Source organism: Dipodomys merriami, unplaced genomic scaffold (assembly GCF_024711535.1).
Source record: "Dipodomys merriami isolate MVZ:Mamm:240054 unplaced genomic scaffold, mDipMer1.0.p SCAF_81, whole genome shotgun sequence".
In the NCBI taxonomy this organism is placed as follows: domain Eukaryota; kingdom Metazoa; phylum Chordata; class Mammalia; order Rodentia; family Heteromyidae; genus Dipodomys; species Dipodomys merriami.
The window spans coordinates 3,331,522-3,352,611 of record NW_027206413.1 but is presented as its reverse complement, the minus strand read 5'-3'; the positions used below and the strand labels follow the sequence as shown (position 1 = coordinate 3,352,611).

The 21,090-nt window shown below is 39.2% G+C and overlaps 1 long non-coding RNA gene across 1 annotated transcript; it reads left to right on the top strand.

Annotated features, from left to right (window-relative positions):
- Positions 1-8,343: 8,343 nt before the first annotated feature.
- On the top strand, positions 8,344-19,433 carry LOC138819669 (uncharacterized). The gene is made up of 3 exons (XR_011369567.1): positions 8,344-8,440; positions 9,095-9,238; positions 19,356-19,433. It is a non-coding gene; the product is annotated as an uncharacterized lncRNA (long non-coding RNA).
- The last annotated feature ends 1,657 nt before the right edge of the window (positions 19,434-21,090 follow it).

Here is a 21,090-nt window from a genome sequence, read left to right as displayed (position 1 = left end):
CTCACCAAATAACACAGTCCAGACAACTGTGGATCTGCTGTATCTCACCAAGTAACACAGCCTAGATAACCCCGAATCTGCTCTACCTCACCAAATAACACAGCCCAGATAACCACGGATCTGTTCTACCTCACCAAATAAGGAAGCCAGACAACCCTGGATCTGCTGTACCTCACCAAATAACACAGCCCAGACAACCCCGGATCTGCTCTACCTTATCATGTAACACAGCTCAGATAACCATGGATTTGCTGTACCTCACCAAATAACAGAGCCCAGATAACCCCGGATCTGCTCTACCTCACCAAATAACAGCCCAGACAACCCTGGATCTGCTGTACCACCAAATAAGGAAGCCAGACAACCCTGGATCTGCTGTACCTCACCAAATAACACAGCCCAGACAACCCCGGATCTGCTCTACCTCACCAAATAACACAGCCCAGATAACCACGGATCTGCTCTACCTCACCAAATAACAGAGCCCAGATAACCCCGGATCTGCTCTACCTCACCAAATAACAGCCCAGACAACCCCGGATCTGCTCTACCTCACCAAATAAAGAAGCCAGACAACCCTGGATCTGCTGTACGTCACCAAATAACACAGCCCAGACAACCCTGATCTGCTCTATTTCACCAAATAACACAGTCTAGACAACCCTGGATCTGCTGTACCTCACCAAATAACACAGCCCAGATAACCCTGATCTGCTGTATCTCACCAAATAACACAGCTCAGACAACCCTGATCTGCTGTATCTCACCAAATAACACAGCCCAGACAACGCTGATCTGCTGTATCTCACCAAATAACACAGCCCAGATAATCACAGATCTGCTCTACCTCACCAAATACATTGCCTTTTCTAGAATTCTAGCATAGTCATAGCACTGTTACGTTCTTCAGGTATGCTGGCTTGATGTTATGATTCTAACACAATATTCTGTAAAGTGTAAGTCCAGGAACCTGGATTTATTGTGTTAGAGAGCAAGTAACACAGAAGCAGGACTATACTGCTGTTTGCTTAGGGGAATGTGAATTGTCTCAGATAATCTTTTCTGACAGATAATAAAAGTAATATGCACTAGGATCAGAATCCACATATTGTGAGACTATGAGCTAGGTACTTTGAGTTTTTAATAAAGCTATCATACCCAGAACATCAGATGCAATTGGGACTACTTCTTGCATAAGTGCATCTATACTGTAATTCTCTTGATATTTTTTTTCCTGAGTAAATTAGTAAATTGGGTGGAAATAGAATGGTGTAATCACCCTGCCTAATTTAAGTCTGAAGATGACACTGACTTCTGTCATTCCAATCAGGATGTGGCATTTGTTGGCTTCATGAATATCAGTGGGAGACAAACTTAGTAACTTATGACATTTTTTTTCTTTTCTAGGACCTTGTATTTATATTGCTTTTTTTTTTTTATTGTGAAAATACTGTTCAGAGGGGATACAATTACATGGGCAAGGTAATGAGTACATTTCTTATCAAGCATTGTAGCCTCCTCCTTTGTTTCCCCTTCCCATCCCATACTCCCCCCGCCCAACCCAACCCTCCTCCCCCCCCACCAAAGTTGTAAAGTTCGTTTTCGACATATGATTTGTACATCTCATTGTTGCAATGGGTCCACCTGTATCCCTATTTAAACGATTTGTTTTTTCCCTTCCCCCTCACAATTTATAACAACATCAAATACAGTGAAAACAGGGGTTATACTGTGGGGGAGGGACATACAAAGCAACAAAGAAAAAATTTTTAAATGGTTTATGCTACATAATATAATGAAGCAACATGAGAGTTTTGAGACCTGCTAAGAATGAATATTCCATTTGCATTTCCATTAAGAACCGAGATAATGACAGCCACATAGATGGGCTGAACCAACAATGGGACAATTCAGGATCATGGCTTCCTTTTGTTATATGAGTTCTACATTTACTTACTGTGATGGTGGGCCATGGTATTCTATCTGCATATTGGCATGAACTGAACTGGACCCCCCCCCCCCCCGCAAAACAAAAAGAGTGTGAACATTCTTCTTTCACTAGTTTGTGATTGACCACTCAAGCCATCGCCTATAAGTCCTTGACAAATACCCATGCAAAACATCTTTAGATGTTTTGCATGTAATCTCCCAGACAAGTATGACTCAAGTTACCACTCAGGATTAATCATCACAGTCCCTCTGGAAAAGGAAAGGCAGAATTGAAATTGTGTATACTTGCTTTGGACTTCAAAGACCCTTCTACAAGAGGGAAAATTTTCTCTTGCACATGATGGGTTTGGGTGTGAAAATTGCTATATGTGTGGGAACTGAACAACTGGTAATAATTTTCCATTGGCCAGATGGCAGTATCCATGTTGTTTTGTGTTATGTGTATCAGAGTGGTCAGTCATTTGTATTTCCTGTAATAGTAATGTCAGTAGACATTATCTTAAGTCTCTAGGTCAGTGATCATAGTTGTCAATTAGATCTTGCTTTCCTTATGGTAAGTTCTTTCCTCTTACAGTTTTATGCTATTGCTGTTCTAGGAGCTTGTCATATTCATTGATAATATTAAAGCCCTTTTTATCTGTAAAATCAGTGCTAGCTAGCTTTCACCTTTGCTCTTTTGAATACTGTTGATGACTGTCTCATGGTCTCATTTTTTTTCTGCCTGTGTAAACGCTGTCCTGTTTGTCTAGAATGTATTCAGCTGGTGAATGGTAGCGTCTTATTTCATATGTCTATTCTAGCATGCTCTTTCTGAAATTGTCTTCACCTTAAAATTGAGAAACAGATCAGGCTCACTTCTTCTGCAGAAAGGTCTGTTATTTATTCCTCATTAACACGGTGTCAGTTTTTATTAAGATTTAAAAGAGCCATTCCCAGCAGTGTATTAATATAGCTGTGGCTTACCTTGTCAGGGCATTAAATATGGAGTCATTGAAAAGAGTCTCCCACTACGGAAAATGCACAACCCTATACTGGAATCGTTTGCATTCACCCCAGCATGCTACCCTCAGGATCTGCCCCAAATACACTCTCCCAGGTCATGTCTAAGGCAGCACAGCCAAGTTTTGCAGCTCCTTCGGTATATAATTCTTAGCAAACTCAACATTTCCCTAACTGGGCCTTGTTCATTTAAATGTACTCTCTGACTGCTTTCATGTCACAACAGCAAAACTAAGTTTAGCCCTAAATCTGGTTTGCTCACCTCAGAGACGAGAGCCTCTTTAGATACTTCCAAGAGTTTTTCTGATGTGTAGACCATGAAGCTAGCAACTAACTCTATAGAGCCTGTCCCATCCTTGTTTAACAAATTAGTTGAACTCAACCCAACCAATTCCACATCCCCATCATGACCTCAGCTGAGAGAGTATTTCACACCCTGGACAGCTCCTGTCTCTAGGTACAGTGACCAAGGTGCGGACATTAGTAACTGCCACGCCGCTCCGTTCCAGGACCTGCCCCTTTCTCTCATCACGGGAGCCGTGGGGCACGGCGGGCTCTCATTACCTGGGAGCAAGTCACCCAGGTTCTGAGTCTCACTTTAGATTTATGTCTTGGAAACACAGGGGAGTCTATTTTTAGTTGCATTCTCAAAGCAAGCCTTGAGAAAAACTCATTTACAAGTGATTTATGAAAGGTGTGCTTTCTGGAAAAAAACCAGTAAGAATTTAGAGGAAGCAGGAAAAGGGGAAGCAATAAAAGGGCACAATTTCTACAAAGTCCACACAGACAAGGCCTGCTTCACAGACAAGGCCTGCTTCACAGACAAGGTACTAGCTGTGCGTGGCATCCAGCCTGCACGCAACAGGGGCCTGCACTTGGTGTCATTTTTAACAAGTTTATCTTCAAACTTGTAAATCCTAGGTGATGTCTGATGGGATGGGCTTGTACAGAAGCTCTGTGTGTGTGTGTGTGTGTGCGCGCGCCTCATTCAAAGGTAGCAGTGAAAATACCCATGACCACAGTTGGTTGGCAGCTAAATATATGTTTGAGACACTCAAAGCTAGCGCATAGTTGGTACATGGAGTACCAACAGGCTGGCAAGCCAGGCTTTCCCTTCAAAGCAGAACTTGCTTGGAATGCAGGAAGACGCCAGTGGCATTCAAAGAGACACACGACAAAAGAAATAGCTTGTTCTTTTGTTACTAGTGTTGCTTATTCACTTAAAATCATGATGTCGGGGGAGGAGGGGAGAGGATTACAACAGTCCATAGCTCATTTGTTTTTGGAATTTTCTTAGTATTATGTCAGAGGCAGAGTTGGTAGAACATGCATAGATTAAAAATAGTAAAACACTTCATTTGTTTCTGTTCTTGGTAAGACTGAAATCCATGTGCATGTTTGTTACGAAGTGCCAGTTATTTTGAAAGGAGTTAATTGTGTTTTATGTGTGTGTGTGTAGTTGTCGCACAGTCTATTAGCTGCTGAAGTGTTTTCTTACACAGTTTTAAAACTTAGAATGACAGTAGATAGCACATAGGAAGTAGGCAAATGTCTTACCATTTAGTCACTTCAGTAGTACTCCCTCCGTCTTCGGAGGGGAGTAGCATGGCTTTTCATTTCCTCCTAGGCCCCGTGGACAGCATAACTCCAGTTGACCCCCAGATACACAGGCCTCACAGGTTTGCCTTAGCCATGGTTCAAAGGAGAGCAGAGCCTGCATTGTCACACGCGTGCACCAGCCGGTCATAGTCCACGGGCCACGCTAGAAAATACACACAGCTCTGCTCTGTGCCTAGCTCTGCCTTGCCAAAGCAGCTCCAAGTGTCTGAGGGCTGCCTTTCTATTAGCTTTACAGGGTCTCTTGTTAGAATCTTGTAAGAAAGAGTAGTAGGTGCACACAGTAATAAAAAGTTTCCAAAGGATTGCTTTTTGCAGAATGTGACCACAAACATTTCTTGGTTTCATGTGTTACTACAATTAGCAAAGGGCACAGCAGAAAACATAGGACACAGACAAATTGAAATACTTGTAGAAAGGGTTAATAAAATGATTACATATGTATGTATGGGCAGGAAAGCGAAGAGATAGGTTTGCACCCTGGAGATAGTGTCAGAGGAGCCCGCCAGAGGCCAGGTGTTGAGAAAGATCGAGCTGGAGTTGGTGAAGGGATCCCTGGTTGAGGGAAAAGGCCAACACCAGGAATCCTCAAAGGGAAGAATCCAGCAAGAAATACCTTGGGAACTTAAGGAGACTGGTTCCAGAACCCCTTTGTGCCATCAAAATATATATGCTTATTTATCAAATGAAGTGTAACTGCCTTGAAATTGCTGTATCCTGCATTGTTTCAGGAAATAACAAGAAAAAAGAAAGACAGTTTTTATTTTGTCCCCAGTTTCCTGTGGAATGCTCTGAAACAGGATTATTACATAGTAATTTCAGTAGATATCTAGTGCAAAGATTTTTTTTTTCATATTCTTTAACTGCTTTTGGTAATACCTAGGAGATAGGAGCAGTTGTGGTTTGCAGAAACAATGCCAGAACTGCTAAACAGATAATACTTGCAGCAGATATTTTGTAAAGAAAAGAGAAGCAGAATATTTATATACCAGTCTTCCAATTCCTCTGTTTGACGGTAAGTCTGGTTAACCTTGACACCCTTGGGTGCCTCTGTTCTGCTTTGTCTTAACTGTTTTTAATTCTAAATCTGCAGAAACTAATAAATGTGGTAATGAAGTAATAACAAAAAGAATTTCAGAAGGGCTCCTGGAAGTTGTAATACTTTGAAAAAATACGTATGATATGGAAAGTGACAAATGGAGAAAATGGAAGTTCACAAATAGATTTTCTATTCTGACAACTGGCAAATGCAAAAACCTCATGGTTTTGTGCCTCCAAGGGCAGACTCTCTAAGAAAGGAAGAAAGAAGCTTGGTAACTTAGTGTCAGATCTTCAAGTTTGTTGGTTTTACTTTTAATGAATATTGAAAGAGCAATGCTTGCCTGTTCTTTTCTCCACCAAACTTTGATAACAGTATCTTCTTGGGGCAAGTAAAATATTTCCTGTACATTAAATACATTTCATGTTAAATGTAATTTCAGAATATACACAATAAACTCAAACTTGATGCAGCTATTTCTATTCTAACCATTTCTTCTCCTTGTTCTTTTGGAAAAGATTTTAATAAGGATATGCATTGAAAAAAACGTTATGTCCAAGTCCTTACTCCATCTAATTTTTATCTGTGAGCCTTTACTCAAGGCATTTAGGTTCTCAGAGCAAATGCATTCTTCTGTTTGTTATGCAAGTTAATAATGAATGGGTTGCAGCTGGGCGTCAGTGAGTCTCATCTGTAATATTATGTAGGCACACAAATGGGAAAGTTAGAACAACCAAAGAGTTTCCCTGCAGCAAGACCAGATGACCAGGAATGCGTGCTCACTTGTCCTAGGTGATGAGACTTAAATGTCCTTACTCAGCTCAAAAAAAGGTTGCAAAGGAATCTGATGGCAGATGTCACTTTTCTGGCAAACTTGGGGTCTGTCGACATTTTTTACAAGGGGGCATAGACCAAGCCTGCAAAATACCTACTTCTGGGGGGGGGGGTTGTCAAAGGAGCCACCGCCAATCAAAAGCAGGCTTACTCTGTTCTTTCCTGGAAGCATTCTTTGGTAAAAGTATCACTTGGGCCCTTGTGGCTCCTTTTTCCTTGATGACAACTCAGTTATGGTAAGTAGACATAGGCCAAGAGAAGAAACATACTCAAGTGGCTGTTAGCCCAGCCCAAAACCCTGCATCAATTTGGTGCAAATTGAATTTAAAAATATATAGGTGGTCTGAGACTGACTGATTCTTTGGCACTCTTTACCTAGAAAGATTTGGCCATCATTTGAAGAAGATTTTATTTTAGAGTGTTGAGAGACAGGTCAAAATCTCACATGAGTCTTTAGAAAACTTGACCCTCATTAAAATAATCCTGCATAGCATCCGCCTGTCATTTAAAATTGCTGTGGCAACAATTATAGTCACTTATTCTTACATTTGCTTATATTTACTGTATACTTTTCCATAAAAATTGTATTCAGTTTATTTTCCGTCTTATTTTTTCACATCATATTTTACTCTCAAATATAATTATTGTCCAGACAGAAGATAACGTTTCAAATGTGAGATTTTAATTTGTTCACTTCTCCTACATTTTGAGTCAGTCATTCTGTGTCAACATGATCTCTAGCAAGACAGCATGCAAAAGCATTGGTCTCATATTTAAGAAAGTTTGAGGCAGTTCCTAAGATTCAGTTCTGACAGTGCCATCCTCCTCTAAGTGGCTGATGCTGTGTTAATGCCCAACCCATGATAACCTGCACTTGGTAGAATCCTGCTCCCCTGGCCGCTTGGAGAGTGACTAGCATATGTGAGCATTTGCTTTGCTTTTTATTCCTAAACTGGGTTAATCTAGTTTTACTTCTTAGGTACTTCCTATGTGCTATCTTGTGAACCTAAATGTCCATAGAAAATGGCAGTATTCTATGCAAAATGTTCTCTTTTTTACTTCTTCAAAAAGAGTAGCAGCTGTGAAAATAGAAAAATGTGTCCTCAGGAAAAACATTCATACCCATTTCCAGAAGCTTCCTCCTGCTGGATGACTGTTCAGGTCACATGTAAATCTCCTCTCAGGAGCTTCCTGTTCCCTGCAGAATGCAGCAGGGCATGTCTTTCTCCCGCAAGTGTGCTAGCTCTTCCTTCTCCTCACCTGTCTCCTCGTTCTCTCCCTCTAAATCATTGACAGGCTGAGGGTAACCGCCAGGCGATCTGTGGCAGCTGCGCAGATGTCTGGAGTATGTGTTCTCCCTGGGAAGCTCGTGAGTCTGGACAGACGCTTCAGCCGCTGTCAGGCTGTCAGGCCCAGCTGTCCTGTATCCTGTGGCGGTTGGAATGCTGAGCCTGAAGCACCGTGACTCTATGCAGTACGTGTGGGAACCATGACGCACCTGCCATCAGCATCTCCTCTTGGTTCAGGATTACCTTTTAATCGCTGTTTCTAGGACTTTACCTCAAACTCACCTTGCCCACCTGCTCTCTTCAGAAAGCTCTGTGGTCATCTGCAGGAACATCATTTTGGCTCCCCAGGGGTGCTGCAGCCCTTCTCCAGTCCTGTGAGCACGCTTGTCTTACAGAGACAGACAGACAGCTGCTGGCTGTGTGTTCACATCCTGGGACAGTCTCGGGTAAGAAGGGGTAGGAGTTGATGGAAGTACGCAGCATCCTTATGCCACGGGGCCATTCCGGGAGGGCATTCTAGACCATCTCTCGAGAGATTTCCAGTAAGAGCAGCACCACAGTGATTCACTTCCTCCTTTTCTGTCTTACATGCCCCCAGCCTTCCCATGCCCTCTACACTATGTACTCCCTCTCTTGGGCTCTGAAGAAGGGACTGCTGTTGCCTGCTGAGTACGTTCCCTTGCTGCTAGAACAGCACCGCTGGTTTGCACGTGTAAGTTATCACAACCTCAATCAATGGTCAGCCCCACTGCTCTTTTCTCAAGGCTGACTAGGTCATTTACACAGGTGGTATTAATGGGAGAGACAGTGCTGTTGCTCATGTTCTTCCTTTTGCTTGGGGTAGAGATGGGTGAGTGGATAGATAAGTAGGTAGATAGTACATAGACTTTGTAGAGAGAGGGAGACACAGAGAGAGACTCAGGGAGGAGGGAGGAAAGAGGGCAGAGAGGTAGAAACAATAGTTTGACCGTTAGAAGTCACACATCACTTTCTTCCCCCTGGGTGTATCAGAAAGTTTTTCTTAGAGTGATTCTTTAAGGCCAATTCTTTTCAAGAGTAAGGAAATCGAACTCAATTTTCTGATGAGAGAAATAGCTGAGCATTTGTGGGCACATTTTGAAATGACCATAGTAGTATACTAATTAAATTCTTGGAAATATTGGGCAACTCCAAATCTCTTAGAATATTTGCCATGTAAAGAGAAGGCAAAAGTGATGTAAATCCTTTTCCCTTATCAAGGAAATAACGTGCTACAGCCTGTGAAGTATCACATAATAAACAGTCTATGCCACTTTGTGACTTACTCTCAATCTCATTTAGCTGGTATGCAAGGATATCACCTCCATCCTTGTCTGTTCATTTTCAGGGCCATTTACAATAGGCAAATTGTGACAGCCACCCAGATGCCCCACAACAGTGGATCAAGAAAAGGAGGTATATTTCTGCACAATGCCATAAACAGAACAAACTCCATAGATGCCGGGAAATGGACAGAACTGGACACATCATGGTAAGTGAAGTAAGCCAGGTTCAGAAGGACGGAGGCTGCACATTTCTCTCATATGTGGGTGATAGATTTAGAAGATGATAAGATACACACATAATCCTGTAGTAGGCATATTCATTCTTTTTTTTTTTTTTGCAGAGGTTTGTGAGACTATGAAAAGAACTTAAATGCCATCTGTTTCAATACAGTTACACGGGATAGGCTGTCATTATAAGAATGAAGACAATTAGAAGTTAGGTACTGGGAGACCATCAACTAGGCTCTGGGGAGAAATGAGAAGTCTGGCTGCAAGAGTACAATTCAGAGCCAACCATGCCTGTCAGGAGAGGCGACCATAGATCTAACTTATATTATGAACTGTGGGGCTGAACATTTCCTGAGTGGCTCTTTAGTGTCACCTCTACTTTCTGTGAATTCTCTCTCTCTCTCTCTCTCTCTCTCTCTCTCTCTCTCTCTCTCTCTCTCTCTCTCTCTCTCTCTCTCTCTCTCTGGTGCTAGGGATGAGAGACAATGTTGTCAGTGTCCTAGTCACTGGGCTGAGGACTCTCCTTCACCTTCCCATAGAAAACTAGCTAGCAATGCTGAGCAGATGATTAGCAGAGGCTCAGGCAAATCTACCAGGAGGAGTTTCCTTAGGAAATTGCTTACCAGGTGAGGAATCTATCCTCTTGTTGGGCAAAAAGTGGGTGAGGACATGTGGTGTAGGCAGAGAAAGACTGTGGGAGGCCTCAAATACCTGAGGAACACCCAAAGCTGGAATGAGGACAGGGGGCCCTGCCTAAGATGGCGTGGAGGTCAGGCATCCGTCTACAATGAGCAGCAGTGCGGCCAGAGTGTTATCAGTATGATTCAAGAGAGAAGACCTAGGAAGATAGCAGGGCAGACAGCACACACATGTTATTAGAAAGGGTGGTGTGTTATCTTTTTCCTTTAACTCTGGAAGGAGATCCATTTTTGGGTCCACTTGAGGTTTGTGTATTGACAGATGGAGATTGTTGGCTATTGGCCTAGACCCAAACAAGTGAGTTGAGCATTATTTAAATTATGATGGTGTCAAGTCATCCAAAGAGTGAACAAGACAAATGCACAAATGCTTTTTCTATCTTTGCCAGTACCATAATGGTTCAAAGCAATTCACATAACCTTTATGTATGTGCATATATACATTTGTATGTATATAAATGTCACTGAATATAGGTATATAAACACATGTGCACACACACACATATATAAACACAATTATATATATTTAAGTGTTAATGTGAGAACTGGGGAATAATAGTCATTTGATAATCTGCCAATCCTGGAACTATTTTCTGTTATTACAATCCGAAGTCCACGGTCTTATATATTAATCAACCAATACTAGAATTCACAAGAAAAGTAGACTTGTCTACTTTTGTATTTACTCGGACAAACTTTAATTCTACCTTTTGTAAATGTGAAAATTATATGTTCTGAATACAATAATAAGCAGTTACCCAATTAATTTCTCCAGACCTACTGTGCTATTGATCATTAATAATACTCTCCTTGCATATTATTGAGGTTTTTCTCTTTGATTAATATCTGAAATATATGCCCCAAAGCAGGCAAAGCATATACATAAACACTTGTAGATATGTATGACAGGTCAACTGTCATACATGTTTACTTTGTAGTTCATGTAGTAAATAATGGTATGTTTTCTCAAGCACTCTTAACTCCCTTCCTTCTCATGTATCTTGTTGAATTATTGAGACTGAAAACAACATTATTCACATTACTTCATGTCTACCAGGCAGGTTTACTGTTGGGTTTTGAGAGGCAGAAGTAAGTTACAGTATGGATGAATGGATGGGGAGAACAATTTGTAGAGCAGGTGACCAAAGACATACTGTCTTTTTGCAAAGAACTAATTGCAAACATCTGGAAATGTAGGTCTTAGTAGAGCAAGAATTCCAATTTTTTGTTGTTGTTTTTAATGTACTATGTGAAGTTATTTCTTTTTGCTTTCTTTTTCTTCTTCTTTTATTTCCCCTACAGTTTATCCCTTGTCACTGTATTTGATTTTGGCACCCTGTGATATATATATATATATATATATATATATATATATATATATAAATTAGGGAAGGGAAAGGGAACAATAAAATGGTGAGACAAAGGACAAAGGGTGAATTAATATAACAGCAATACTCACAAAACAATACTTTGGAAATGAACTTCACAACTGCAGGGGGGAGATTTGGTGGAGGGAAAGAAGGAAAAACGAGAGTGGGTAACAATGTTCGACAAGAAATGTACTCACTACCTTACATATGAACTCTAACTCCTCTGTACATCACCTCTACAATAAAATTAAAAAGAAAAGAAAAAGAATCCCAACCTAGCAGCACCAGACCCATCTGCAAGGGAATAGGAAATGGGTAAGGTTCATGGGATCTAGATGCAGGGAGAGTCTCGAAAGTAAAATTTCCCTGTGAAGAATCGTACAGATTGAAATAACTTAAGGAGAGATCTAAATGAATAAATCTCATAGTCTTTCTCCAGTCATTTCCAATATCCCACCAGTCTACTCAAAGAGAAGCCATAGGAGTCAATAACCTATTAATGGAATTGGATGGACAGCACCATGGGCAGAATAGAAAATGACAGAGAATAGATAGATCCCTGTTCAGGTTCCTGGCAGCTGACAAAAACTTGATCCCTGAGGTCTACTGTGGCAGCATGTGGCAGCCACGTAGAGGTTGTAGTAGCGCAATATCAGAGTCCCACCTGGCTGCATTTACCCAGCTGTCTAGCACCTAAATATGTCTCTTTGGCTGAGACAGAATTTCTTAAACTACCCTCGTGCTCTTAATATATTACCTTCTGCTTGGAAGGGGTTCTGTAGTTGGAAACAAAGATAGCTATAGCAGATGTGTGGAAATTGTAGATGTGTGAAAAGAAATTCTTAAGGGAATGCACAGGTAAATATATGAGAAAACTGTTTGGTCATTAACTTTTAAAGACTTCTAAGAATAATGTTCTGTAGGTTGCTTACCTACTATAAATAACTAAAATTTATGCTTATATACTTAGACCAACCAATCTTTTTTTAAAATCTATTTATACATAGGCATTCTCTTTGCAGAAAAAAATCCACCCCTTTAAAATTTCAGTTTATGGGCTTGCTAAAGGGTATCTATGAACTTACAGTTAACAATTCTTGTATAAGTGGATTGAAAAAAACTAGGTAATTAGAGAAGTGATGTTTGAGGTTTCATAAATTGTTATAATGATCCAAGCCGGCATCTAGTCACTGAAATATTGAGCACATATGTCCCTTTGTCTAAAGTACAAGTACTGACAGTCATAAACTAAAAAATATAAATCCACCCAAAATGGATTTGAAAAAGGAACCAGGTATCTAGAAAGCTCAGCAATCAGAATGGTGGAATGATTGGAATTGTTTAGTCTGTAAGGAGATCAATTAGAGGATGACAGGATTGCAGCTTTCAAATTAATGGGAAGTCTATAGGCTAAAATGGTATTGTACTTTGAAATGATAAAATCCCCAGTGCTATCTGGGTGCTGGGCTCATTCCTGTAATTCTAGCTTATGCAGGAGGCTGATTTCTGGAGGATTAAGGTTCAAGACCAGACAAAACAGAAAGCAGAAACATCTTTGAGACTTCATCTCCAAAATAACCAACAAAAAGTTAAGCTGAAGGTGCGGCTCAAATAGCAGAGTGCCAGGAGAATAAGCAAACTGAGCAAGCCTAAGGCCCCGAGTTCAAAGCCAGGTACTAACAAGAAATAATAATAGCAATAAAAAGAAGTAAAATATCTAATGGCACAATTAGAAGGTATGATTGTGTATAAGGATGCAGGCTTCTTGAGATTGATCAGTGGCTCCTAAATTGTTCCGAGTCATCAACTTAATGGAAGATGTATATTTCAACATGCATACTAACATTTGCTCAGGATTTCAAACCCATAGATTAAAAAGCGAAGTGGTAGAAAGTTCATGAACCTCAGATTAAAGATCTTTAGAGTAGAACAAAAATTGTTCTGAAGGCTGGAAGTGGAGCAATGGTGGTACACTTTGTAAGCCACACTTTCAGGAGGTTGAAGGAGGAGGATCACAAATTTGAAGCCAGCCAAGGATACATACCAAGACTGTCATGAAAAATGCAGAGACAAAGAGGGAAGAAGTGAGTGAGACAGAGAGAAAGAGAGAGTTCTAACATGGAATTGATGAGAAATAAGGTAGACAGCCTCAAGAATTCTGGGATGAATACATGATCACTTGTCTTGGGCTTCTTTCTTGCAAAAAGAACTGTTTATTAATCAATTATGTATTTTTTCTATCAGTCCTCTGTTTTTAGATGAATGCAATAAATATTAATATAATACAGATATATTATATAATAAATATATAGTATAATGTAAAATAAATATGTAGAGTTATAAGAGCTCAGAATATTTCTTGAGGGTGGTCCTTGGAAGAATGGAAGCTGTAGATGAGTGAATCCTGCATGTACAAAAAGTACTAGAAATGAACCAAGCATCAGTGACAATGCTTCCAACACTTCCAGAAATATTGTGGTGTTCTGCACGCTGCCTTTCTCAGCAGTGGAAACAACACAGAGGTGTTGAATGTTGTGCATAATGCACAACGTGTGTTACTTAATCTTAAACAAGAGTTAATAAAATACTCTTACGTAAGCTCTATTTTATTTACTAGATGCTTTAGGAGAGCAAGATTGGTTGCAGAAAGATTTTGTGAATGTGTGATGTAGTGGCAGATAAGATTCAGAACTCCCAGAAGAAATTCAGTTTTCTCAGGTGCAATGCTAAAACCAACCATTTATTTGCAACTTTAAATAACAGCACTGATAATCTAGTGTTCTGATAGTAAGTTCTGTCAAATCATTTCATGTGCTTTCTCTAAACAGCAGAAAAATCCCATCAATTTATTCCATAACGTTAAAGTGTGATCCTTGCATGAGGAACTTTAGCATTAGCTGATACATGAACTTGTTACAAACCCAAGTTCTTGAAGAACAATCACCTCAACCTGTCAGTCAAAATGTCACTCTCTGGGAACCAGATACTGCTTGAATAGCTGTCAAGGAAATTCTGATTATGCTGAAGTTACACTAGTAAATGTAACTGACATGAGATAGGAATTGGAGGTCTCACAAATCTATTCTTCAACCTTTTCTTCCCTAATTACTAATTCTATGAGCTATTATTTGTGTTTCAGTTTCCACAACTGTCCTGCAGACTAATAAAAAGTGCTTAAAATCTTTAGTAAGATATAAAAAGTACTTGAATGTACCCAGAATTTAATAGTTACATAATAAATAGCAGTTTTTAATATTGTAGTAGTGATTGCATATTTGAGCATTTTCTTGGAACCTTTGTAACCACGTTACATGTATTAGCTCATTAAATTCTCATAACAACCTTATCAATTTTAAAGAGGAAGAAATTGAAGTGCAGGATAAAGAATTTTGAGCTACATGAACCAAAAATACTGAAGAAGATTATCAGTAGAGATGACTCTAGTGATAAATATGAGGCTTGTATTTGCTATTTTTAATTAAAGCATTGTAACTGCCAATGGTACCTGGTCTTGCAACTTAAACACCAACAATCCAATAAAATATTTGTTATTGAGTGGTGATCCCTGATTATTGTATTTTACTGTATCATTTACCCATTGATTTATTCAATGGATTACTCATAGCTAATGATATTCTGAATTAAAATATCAGAAGCCTCTTTAGTATAATTTAATCATTTTTAACAATTGTCATTAGAACAAGGAATTCTTTGTTGTGCCACGTAGATTGAGCCTAGATTAATAACATTTACACTCCACTAATCTCTAACAGCTTCTAGCTTATTTCTTTATCATTATACTAAAGGTCTATTTTTTTTTTGAGAAGGATATTCTGAAATCATGTTTGTGTCATGGAAAAAGAGCTTAAGTTGAGCTCAAGGTGAGTGATTTCGGGTGTCAAACACTTACAGGGTTGGCTTCAGAGAAAGATGTGCTCACAGGATAGTGTGTGGACTGAGATCTAGCGCCTCCGCTGGGCAGGAGTGGTAGTTTTCATTATTGCTGAGCTTTCCTCCCTCCTGCTTCTCTGATAGCTGATGGGGGATTTGGGGTGGGGGTGGGGGGGTGGGGGGGTGGGGGGGCTTATAAACATAGTCTCATTTTGCTGGCTCTAATGCTGACAGCATGCAATAACGTTAAGTTGGAGAGAGTTCTCACTAAGGTATCTTTTGAAGGTAATTAAGAACTGGAGGAACAAAAGAACAAAAGAATCCCATTCTTTGAATGGAATGACAATGAAGTTGAAGCAAATGTTTAGAGCAAAACCACTTCATAATCCAGTGTTTAAAATTAGCAAATTTGTTTTCTTCTGTTCTTGATTGAAACAGCTAACAGAAAGGACTCCATTGCTAAAGTGAAAATTAACATCCTTTTGCCGACTTAATACTTGACATGCATTAATTCTTACTGAATATAATTTTGTTTTCTCTTTGCTTAATCTTTGAGTAATCTATTTTCATATGCAATTTCAATTTTCATTATTAAGACAGTATTTGTTATTAATGATTTATTCAAATATATCAATCACTTATTTATACAAGAAACGTTTTTTCACTGCTGGGCTTATTATATGTTTGGCTTTTGCAAGGATGACAGCTGCTGGATTTCTGAGGGTCTCACTACGATAATGATTTATTTCATGCTTATTTTCCCATGACTTATTTTTGTTACTGACATTTGAGACAGAAATGTTTTATATAGCTGTTTTTAAGGGTCTATTTTAGCTGATATACAGGTGGATGTCTGTTAATTTTGGAAACAGGAAAGGGAGAAGGAAAAGCCAAAGAGCAAGGGGGAAATAGGGGCAAATAGAAAATCATAGCTCAGGCTAGCAGTGTTGCTCAGACAGGGAGAGACAGAGAGACAGACAGCAGCTTGGTAATTATTTGAACATATTCTCCAGTAGTGAACTTGTGTCCGTACCTTACCCTTCTTCATTACGGCCTAGTCATTTTCACACTTTCAAGTAATGGAGATGTTAAAATATGAAACACTGGAGCTGAAGCGTCCTCAGATGTCATGGCCTGGGGGCTCGTTCTCCCTGCCAGTGAAGAACCCTCTACCTTGCTGGTAGAAGCTGCGATATAGCAAACCATGTGTTTGGCTCTTACCTGCCTGGGTGGTCACACACCTGTAATCCATCCCATCTATCCAGGAGGAGAAGCAGAAGGATGAGAATTCTCAGGCCAACCTGGGGACAATTTACTGGAATCCTGTTAGAAAATAAAAGCTCTTGAAAAGATCTAGAATGTAACTTGGTGGTAAAGCTCTTGCATAACACCTGCAAGGCCCCGGGTTCAACCCTCAGTACTAAAAACTAAAAAAAAAAAGAAAAAAGTTCTTGCTGCTTGATAAAATGAATTATGGTTTCTTATTTCAAGGAATAATTTGCACTACATTTCTGACTTCAGTTTTGGTATATAAAAATATTTCACTGTATAGTATATTTTTAAGCAAACTCGAGGAGTAAATTGATGTTTTCCCACTGGTGAACTTAGTTTTACTTGTCTGTTAGTTCATTCATAAAAAGGACTTTGAATTAGGTCTGGTGACTCACACCTATAATCCTAACTATTCTGAAGACTGGGATCTGAGGATTGCGGTTTGAAGCCAACTTAGGTAGACATATCTGAGATCTTATATCCAGTCAAAAGAGAAGATCTTATATCCAGTAAAAAGATGCCCGAAGTGGAGGAACGGCTCACGTTGGAAGGGTTTCAACTCTAAAGTGGGAGTTTCCTGAGTGGGAAAATGGTAAGCAAGTATGTGAGACCCTGAGTTCAAGCCCGACCCACAACACAAACAGCACAAATAGAAACATACCAGGAAAGGTCAGTGGGCAGCGTTGCTTTTGTCTTTTGTTACTGCCTTTCAGGAAAAATGCACGTTGAGAGAGTAACTGTAGTTTGGGACAATAGAGAAGCATATTACTAATGAAAATCTTAAATGAAATAAAGATAAAAAATTATAAACCAACTCAAATACGATTTAGAAGGCCTATGCAATTGCACCATTTGGTGAGCAGAAAGAGAGTCAGCCTCACCAACATTGAGGGTTCCTAGTGTCATAGTTCACTGTCAGAAGCGAGGCAAATAAGTAAAACAAACAAAAGAAACGTTTCAGCATCGAAATGTAACTCACGGCAACATAATATTAAGTTCCATGTAATGCAAGAATACATGAGATAACACAAAAGCACAGCGGGGTGGTTATTTGTGCTATCACATTGAACTCAGAGGAAGGAAACGTATCTGTGAATTGGAGCAGTCCAAGGAAGCTCACTCCAAACAAGTCAGTGCTGTGCCTCGGAGTTCAGTCCGCCACAGACAATGGCTTTCTCCATACACACCCTCTTCAGTGATGGCTCGCTGGCGTGACCATACTACCCTACCCAGCCCTTCCCCACTGCAGGGAGTCCACAGACACCAGGCTCCCCAGCCAGAGAACTAACTACACTGCAAAGAGCACCGTGAAGAAAGACAAGGCACATCTAGAGACAGCCACTGTGCCTGCTTTTGTTTAGTTTAAAAACTTCTTGAAAAATGAGTCTATAATCTTTGATCTATAGACGGGTCAGAATTTTACTATTGATACTAGGATATATGACAGACTAGTTAATGAGCTTATACACGGTTAGATTTCAATCTACTGGAGAGTCTTATGTGTTAATTAGATGAATCCTAGCTGATTAATAGGTCAGGCAGTATCAGTTGTTTAATTTCTACATTCTTTACACCCTGTGTAATTTCCCCACATATTATGAAGGGATGTCTTTCAAGTTTTTGTTCTCAGAATTAATCCAGACGCAAAGATCTGCTGCTTTTTAATCATTGAGTTGCAATAAAACTTTTCAAGCAGTTATTAGGCCAATGTTTTTTCTCTAGACAAATATTCTATTCCTTTTCCTACTCTTCATATGTCTTGTGATAGTTGCAGCTTGGTTTTTCAAGTTAGCTTAAAGAACTGTGAATGTTCTAGGTGCTGTTGCTGATTACAGTAGGAGTGTAGGACACAAACCAGTGTACTGTTTAACCATGTAGTACATGCCGGTGTCCACACACGTCACATTATAGTAGACAAAAAAAATCTTACAAGAAGTAAGATTAAAATGTATGAAGCACTGCAGGTAAAATTTTCACATCCTTTTGATTTATCCATTATCCTTAATCCATGTTTGAATTCCCCTATAGTTGATAATATCTAGAATTTTCCATGAATAGCATTCCTCCTCCTCATTTAAAATTAAAACATCACTAAAATTCCTCAACTAAATATGTCTTTAAAACAATATCATTTTCTGTCCTATTGGTTCTCCAAACAGGTTTGGATTTCTATGTTCCCTGAAATATATCCATATTTTCTTTTCCTTTATTGTCATTTAAAATGTTATTCAGGAATATTCATAAAGTGATGAATTCATTATATAATTAAATGATGGTAGTTTCACAAAAATGTAGAGTTACAGAAGAGAAAAATATCTCATTATTCAATTTACACAGCCATACTTTTCTAAGGAAAATAAACCCTCTAAATGTTCATTTCTGGAATACTTCATCATCTCTCATCTGGCTTGAAAACATCTCACAAGGTGAGTGTGTTAGACAGTAAAGTAAAAGAAGAAGAAAGACATGATGAAAGATTCTATATGTTCCCAAATTTCCTTCTTTCCAAAAACAGAATTATGATGTCTATTTATTATGTTGCATTATGATTTCTACCATGAGAAGTAGAGATTTCTACACTATCAATACCAGGCTTTTGCTAATATCCTGTGATAACTTAGACACAAACATCCAGTCAGAAATCTTCAATATTGTGTCTATTTCTACTAACTTACTCTGATTTTTTTTACTGTGAGAATAGTAAGTTCTGGGTAAGTGGCTTTTCTTCAGCCTAGAACTTTTTTTAAAAAAAATATCATAAAGGTGATGAACTGGGGAGGGGGGGGCTACAGTTACATAAGTAAGAGAATGAGTATATTTCTTTTTAAACACAGCCCTTCCCTCCTTTCTCCCTTTTCATTCAGGACCAGTGGAAGAGAGACAGCTGTCAGTGCAAAACACCAGTGGAAAATAAAGCTGTGATACTGGAAGCCATTGGAAATGCATGAGTTGTTAGTAACATTATTGACATAGGGGCTGGGAAGGTGGCTCAGTGGTAGAGCGCTTGCCTTGCATGCATGAGGCCCTGGGTTCGATTCCTCAGCACCATATAAGCAAAAAGAAAAAAAGCCCGAAGTGGCACTGTGGCTCAAGTGGTAGAGTGCTAGCCTTGAGCTGAAGAGCTGAGGGACAGCGCCCAGGCCCAGAGTTAAGGTCCCATGACTGGACCAAAAAAAAAAAACAACACATTATTGACATATTAATTACCAACAAATACAATTGGTGGTTCTGTTTTTCTCTCCTGAGAATTGAAAATGAATAACCTTAGAGCAATAATAAAGACAAGAAAATTGTTAGTTCATTTAGTTAGAGAAATGGGATTAATTTCATTTCAAAACTATTATCTTTGAAACATTAATTCAACCATTATAATTACGACTTTCACTTTATGAATATAATGAAAAGTCCATTATTTGGAACCTTGTTATGTTGTGATATGAAAAAAGAGTTACTGCTTTTACAATGGTAATTTCTTTCCAGTGAAAATGGCAAACACTGTCGAGTGTAAGTGTTTTCAGAGTCAATTTGAGGGGCCCAGCAGGAACACATAGGCATGCTCTCAGTCAATACACCACAGCTTCTCAACAGTTGGATCTGTTTCTATACCTGAAAGCTTCAAGCTTGAAACGTTTTCAGATCATTGACAGGCTAAGCAACCCTTACCTGGGCATTATCCTTTCCTGTTGTTTTAGGTTGCAGATTTCTCTGTCTAAATTGTCTGACCTTGTACTTTCATGTGCACTCTGTCCCCACAAAAATTACCTTCACTCATGGCATATTTTCTACTGTCAGAGTTATGGTGTTTTATTATGTTCAGTGCATTTTTACTGCCATTTTGCTGTGATTTGGAGAAGCAATAAAATAAAATAATTTAAATTCATCTCTTGATGGTTCCTAGTAGGTGTTTTTAAATATAGTATTACTTTGGGTGAATGTGATCTAATCCTGTTTAACAGTATATTTATTTGCTCATCAATCATGCTACACAAGCTTTGATTATTCATCAATAAGCATGCATTTTCTTATGTGAAGCACTGCTTTAGGCAGTTATGCAGAGACAGGAGAGACAGAGCCAGGCCAGAAGGTGCCTCTAACCGCAGAATCGGTCTCAAAACAGAACAGGGGGTGGGGGAAGGAGGAGAGTTGTGGAGGGAGAGGCAATGGGGAGAAGGAGGGGAAGGGAAAGGCAGAAGGCGGGGTGAGATGAGAGGGTCTGGTGTCTGTTCTAGTAGGGAAGTTTTGAATTATTAATGTTTGATTATAGTTCTAATAGCTTCTACAAGAAGAGTGGAATGATAGCAACAACCTAATCTTCAGAAATGAGGGGCTGATGGGAATTTCTACTGGCATTTAACTTTGCAGAATAATTCAACAAGAGCTTACAGCGGTGCCCCATGCTCATTATAGAATTATGTGAAATAGTGAAAGCCCTAGAAAGAGCCTTAATTACAATGACATACATAATGATTAGATAAATTATGTTATACCCACTTGTTAAAAAATTATTCAGCTATTACAATTAGTATCTCAAAACCATTTAGAAGCATGGAAAATTATATTCTAAAAGTAACATAAAGCAGCAGATGACAACTTTACTTG